Source organism: Lotus japonicus, chromosome 3 (genome assembly GCF_012489685.1).
Source record: "Lotus japonicus ecotype B-129 chromosome 3, LjGifu_v1.2".
In the NCBI taxonomy this organism is placed as follows: Eukaryota; Viridiplantae; Streptophyta; class Magnoliopsida; order Fabales; family Fabaceae; genus Lotus; species Lotus japonicus.
Genome location: NC_080043.1, coordinates 86,060,191 through 86,066,190, shown reverse-complemented (window position 1 = coordinate 86,066,190; position 6,000 = coordinate 86,060,191).

Here is a 6,000-nt window from a genome sequence, read left to right as displayed (position 1 = left end):
CTAGGGTCTGATGTTAGTGGACTTAGGTCCTCAGCTGAGTAATAAATACTCAGAGTCAACACTATGTGATTTAGTGCAATTCAATAAAAGTTTTCCCTCCAATCATTTTCTCTCTCTCTCCATTGACAACGTGTTTAGCTGATGATTAGCATTAAGAGTGATTCTTGATTCTCTTTCTTCTTCTAGTATTGATTGTACTCTAACCCTAGCATTGATTGTGATTATCAATTGCTTCTGTGTGATTCCTGAGTAAGAAACCCAACAGTGATATCTAGAGCTTGACGATAGGCCTGTCCAACATTTTTTGGCCTGACCGAACCCGACCGGCCCGTGGCCAAAAAAAGGCTTTTCGGGCAGGCCGGGTCGGTTATCGGGTCTTACAATTAAAAAAACCGGTTTTAACCGGTCGGGGTCGGTCGGGGTCGGTCTGGGTTCTGAACCGACCGGCCTGACTAATTAGGGATAAAAAAAATAGTTCCTCCAGCGGCCCAGCCCATTGTGTGTGAGTGAGGGGAGGAAAAAAAAAAGGCTTCAGAAACCCTAGCCCATTACCCCACCCACTAAAATTTTTAGCCCTCCCTCACCCTCCCAAACCTAGCCGTCCTAATCCCAACCTCTCTCTCTCTCTCTCAACCTCTCAACTCTCATTCTCTTCTTCTCTCAACCTCTGCTCTCTCTCTCAGACCCGCCGCCGCCACCACCACCACCACCACCACCCTTCTCCTCCTCTTGTTCTTCTCTCCAAACCCTAGCCTCCACCACCCTTCTCTCTTCAGATCCGCCGCCACCACCCTTCTCCTCCTCTTCTTCTTCTCTCCAAACCCTAGCCGCCACCACCGTTCCTTTTCAGATCCGCCGCCACCACCCTTCTCCTCCTCTTCTTCTTCTCTCCAAACCCTAGCCGCCACCACCGTTCCTTTTCAGATCCGCCGCCACCACCCTTCTCCTCCTCTTCTTCTTCTCTCCAAACTCCAAACCCTAGCCGCCACCACCCCTCCCTGCGTCGCCATACTCTGTGCCGCCACCACCCTAGCCACTGACTCCACCACTGCATCTGCATGGCTTCTTGCCTTCTTTCTCCATGCTTCTCTAGTCCGTAATAGCTTGTTCATCTTCATTTTGCCTCAATCGATTCTGATATCGCAAGATGAAATGAACATGCTATTTCGCATGAGAAAAGCAATTGAAAACTTGTTCTTGACTATGTTGTTCTTGGTTAATTTGTTTGGTCATGGTTCTTCATCTTTCTGTTCTGAGTGTTCTCTGCAAAATCCGGTGGAACCGACCCGATCCTCCCGTTACCCGAACAAACCGAAACCGATCCAAACCGACACATCTCATGGTCGGTTACGGGCCCCCAATTTTATGTCATGCGGGTTCGGTCGGTGGACCTTTTTGGGCCCGAAACTGACCGAACCCGACCGGTGGACAACCCTACTTGACGATCCAGAGACTGGCGACGTGAGCCACCACCAGTGCACGACGATCTACGACGGAGTGTGAATCAGTCACAACGGAGGTGCTTGCTCCGTTGGAAGCTCCGGTGGAAGTGGACGCTTCTTTCAAGGTGATGGCTGGAACGAACGGCAATTTCCCAGCTTCGTTGCCGGTTCTTAACGGCAAGAGTGATTGGGAACGTTGGAATACCCAGATGCTCGTGATCTTCGGGTTCCAAGATGTTCTGGAGATGGTGACTTCTGGGTATGATGCTCTACCGGCGGAACACACGGCGGAGCAAAGCGCTGCTCATAGGGAGTTAAAGAAGAAAGGTATGCGGGCTCTATTCATTATCCATCAGTGTGTTAACCCTGCTAATTTTGAGAAAATTGCAGCGGCGAAAACGTCGAAGGAGGCGTGGGATATTCTGAACAAGAGTTACGAAGGTGTGGCAAAATTGAAAAAGGTTAAGTTGCAGACTCTCAGAAGACAGTATGAAGCTCTGAAGATGGAGAAATCAGAGACGATTTCTAAGTTTTTCACTCGACTTCAGACCTTGACAAACCAAATGAAGACGAATGGAGAGACCCTGAATGATCAAATGCTTGTAGAAAATACAAGATTTGATCATATAGTTACTACTATAGAGGAGTCTAAAGATCTGGATACTATGAAGGTTGAGGAGCTTCAAGGTTCATTGGAGGCTCATGAAATGAGATTGAATCTGAGAGTCTGAGAGAGAAACTGAGCAAGCCTTGTATGCTCATGGTGGTACCAGCAAGAAGAAGTGGAGTAACTACTCAAAGACTTCCAAGGAGAAAAATTGGAAGAATAAGGATTCTGGTAAAAACCTCTGGCAATGAAGAGGATGGTGATTCTAAAAGGAAAGGGGATAAAGAGAAAGGTCAGGACAAAGATAGATGGAAGAAAGGAAAAGGGAAGAAGCAAGATGTACAGTGTTATGCTTGTAAGAAGTATGGACATTTTGCATTCGAATGTAAGAACAAGAAGAAGGGAAACAAGCCTAGCAGTAGTGGGAACAATGCTTGTTCTGCTCAAGAAGAAGATTATTCAGAGGATGAGCAGGTACTTCTTGTTGTTTCATCAAATTCATCTAGTGATAGTCCTGTTATACCTGAAATTCCTGCTAAGATCACTAGACTATCTGGTCATGAGGTTAGCTATTCTGCAATGGGTTCTCATTCAAATATTGAGAATACTTGGTACCTAGACTCAGCATGTTCTTCACATATGACAGGCCACAAAGAGTGGTTTGTAGAGTTAGATGAGAAGGTTAGTAGTGTCAAATTTGCAGATAATAGCACTATCAAGGCTTCTGGTGTTGGCAAGGTTTTGGTGAAAAAGAAGAATGGAAAGCAGGCCTTCATTCCTGATGTTTTGTATGTTCCAAATGTGACACATAACCTGATCAGTTTGGGGCAGTTGGTAGAAAAGGGATATTATGTTAAGATTGAAGATAGGAGATTGGAGCTGTTTGATCCAAAGAAGAAGTTTATTTTGAAGTCAGTATTGTCTAAGAATAGGACATTTCGTGTAGATTTGCAAACTGATGAATTGAAGTGTTTGTCAGCTAGTCTTCAAGATGAGAACTGGTTATGGCATTTGAGATATGGTCATGTACACTTCAAAGGATTGCATCAACTTCATCATGATGGAATGGTTGAAGGTCTACCAATGATCAAGTCTCAAGGACAGCTCTGTGAAGGTTGTTTGCTCAGTAAGCAACCTAGGAACTCATTTGGTGATACAATGTCAGTGGTGTCAAAGGGAGCTCTTGATGTGGTCTTCTCAGATGTTTGTGGTCCCTTTGAGGTTGTTTCTACAGGAGGCAATAGGTATTTTGTGTCATTCATTGATGATCATACTAGAAGAATGTGGACATATCTTCTTAGTAAGAAATCAGAGGTGTTTGGAACTTTTAAGAAGTTCAAGGCTCTGGTTGAAAAACAAATTGGAAGAAAAGTGAAGACTCTAAGAACTGATGGAGGTGGAGAGTATGTCTCAAATGAAATGAAGAGTTATTGTGAAGAAGAGGGCATTTTTCATGAAGTAATAGCACCATATACTCCTCAGCACAATGGTGTGGCTGAGAGGAGAAATAGGACTATTGCAAACATGGTGAGAAGCATGCTTAAGAGTAAGAATTTGCCAACTCATTTGTGGGGAGAAGCTGTGTCTACAACCACATACATCATAAATAGATGCCCTACTAAGAAGCTGAAGTCTCTTACTCCTGAAGAAGCCTGGACAAGACTTAAACCTAGTGTGAGGCATTTAAGGGTTTTTGGTTCATTATGTTTTAGACATATACCTGATCAGAGAAGGAAGAAACTGGATGATAAGAGTGAGAAGCTCTTGTTAGTTGGCTTTCATTCTACAGGTGCTTATAGGCTTCTTAATCCTACTACCAATGCCATAATTGTTAGTAGAGATGTTGTCATAGATGAGGAATCTAGTTGGGATTGGCAACAGGGTCAGTCAGTGGGCACTAGCTTGCCTAATACTAGAACAAGTTTTAATTTTCCTGAGTTGAATCCCTTGCTTGAGATTGAGATAGTCTCTAATGGAGATCAAGGAATGGCAATACCTACTCAACAAGGAATTCAGAGGTCTTCAAGAGTGAGACAGCCTCCTGCTAGGCTTAATGACTATGTTCTTTTCCCAGACAATGAAGTTACTGGAGATGGTGACTTGGTTCATTTGGCACTTTATGCTGAGACTGAGCCAGTGAGTGTTGAAGAAGCATTCAAGCATGAGAACTGGGTTACTACTATGAGAGAGGAGCTGAATTCCATTGATAAAAATAAAACTTGGAGTTTGGTGGAACTGCCTGAGAAGAAGAGGCCAATTCCTGTGAAATGGGTTTACAAAACCAAGCTAAAGCCTGATGGTTCAGTGTCAAGGTACAAGGCCAGGCTTGTAGCTAGAGGTTTCCAACAGAAAGAGGGTTTGGACTATAGTGAGGTTTTTGCTCCTGTTGCAAGAATGGAAACTGTTAGGTTGGTGGTTGGTGCTGCTAGCTTAAAGGGTTGGAAGTTACATCAGCTGGATGTAAAGTCAGCTTTCTTGAATGGTCCTCTGGATGAGGAGGTCTACATACATCAACCACCTGGCTTTGAGGTTCAGGGCAGTGAGCATATGGTGTACAAGTTGCATAAGGCTTTGTATGGCCTCAAGCAAGCTCCTCGAGCTTGGAACAAGAGGATTGATTCATTCTTGAATCAGATGGGGTTTTTAAAATGCACAACTGAGCATGGTGTGTATGTGATTGATAAGTGCCATATTTTCCTAGTTTTCATACACATTTTAGGCACTTATCTCAAGTGGTTTATGAGAAATCCCTATTAGTTTCTCTCATCTTGATTGAAATTTGTTATTTGATTGAGAGTTAAGCTCAAATGTGTTTTATGACTGATTATATTCTCAAATTTTGATGTAGGGTCTAAATTCTCAAGGAAAAAGACATATTTTTATGAGACTTAGAGAATTTCTGGATCAGCAGGGTGCCCAGCGCTTGTCAGTAGCCGCCCAGCGCTTGGGGCGGTTACAGAAACCCAACCTTGAAGTAATTGGGCGCCCAGCGCCCATAAAGGGCCGCCCAGCACTCTGCACAGATGTAAAAGTTCATTATAAAAGGATTTTCTTCATTTTCAGAACAAAACGGGGTTTTTGGATAGAGAATTCGAGAGAGAACAAAAAGGGAAGGAACTTAGAGCTTGGGTAAGCTTCCATCGAGCTGGAGCTACGCCGAAGTCGGCACGGATCATCACTTCCATCCTATTTCTCTTGTAAGCTTGTCTAGCTTCCATGTCTATGGATAGCTAAGCTTTTCTTTGTTAGGATTTGGTGTAGTACCTTGACTCTATGTATCTAATTTAGTTCTTATGCATATGAATCTATCTATCTCTTGATTTCAATGGTATAATCTTGTTCTTAAAGCTTGTTTTAACTTGATCAATTAGAACTTGATTAGAGATTTGATGTGTGAGTGAAAACTACATATTTGAATTGGATTTAGGTTATATCATCTAATAATCCTAATTGCTAGACATAGAGTTAGGTTTGTTAGTCGTTAAACACCCGAATCAATCACGCTTCGCTTTGTTAGTTATGCGAGACATCGGTAATTAGGAGAGCGAACCGTTAATCTTCTCATGTAAGGAATTAATGAGTTAGATAAGAACTGGTGTGATGGAATCAAGAATATAATGATTCATATGTGTTGAATTTACGGATTCATAACAGTTAAGGTGCGAAACCCAATCCTAACAGTTTTCTCAACCTGTTTAAACCCGTTGTTATTATCGCTTTTCTTTATATTTACGACGTATTTCGAAACAATCAATCAAAAACTTTGTTAAATTCATTGCTTAAGTGGTTTTACTAAAGAACGGCGTTGTATTTCCAATTCCCTGAGGACGATAAAAACCCTTTGCTATACTACGATTGAATCTTGAAGGATTCGAAAGTGGTTAAGTAAAAATTCTTTCAACAAAATGGCGCCGTTGCCGGGGAATTGCGTCAATACAAAAGCATTGCTTT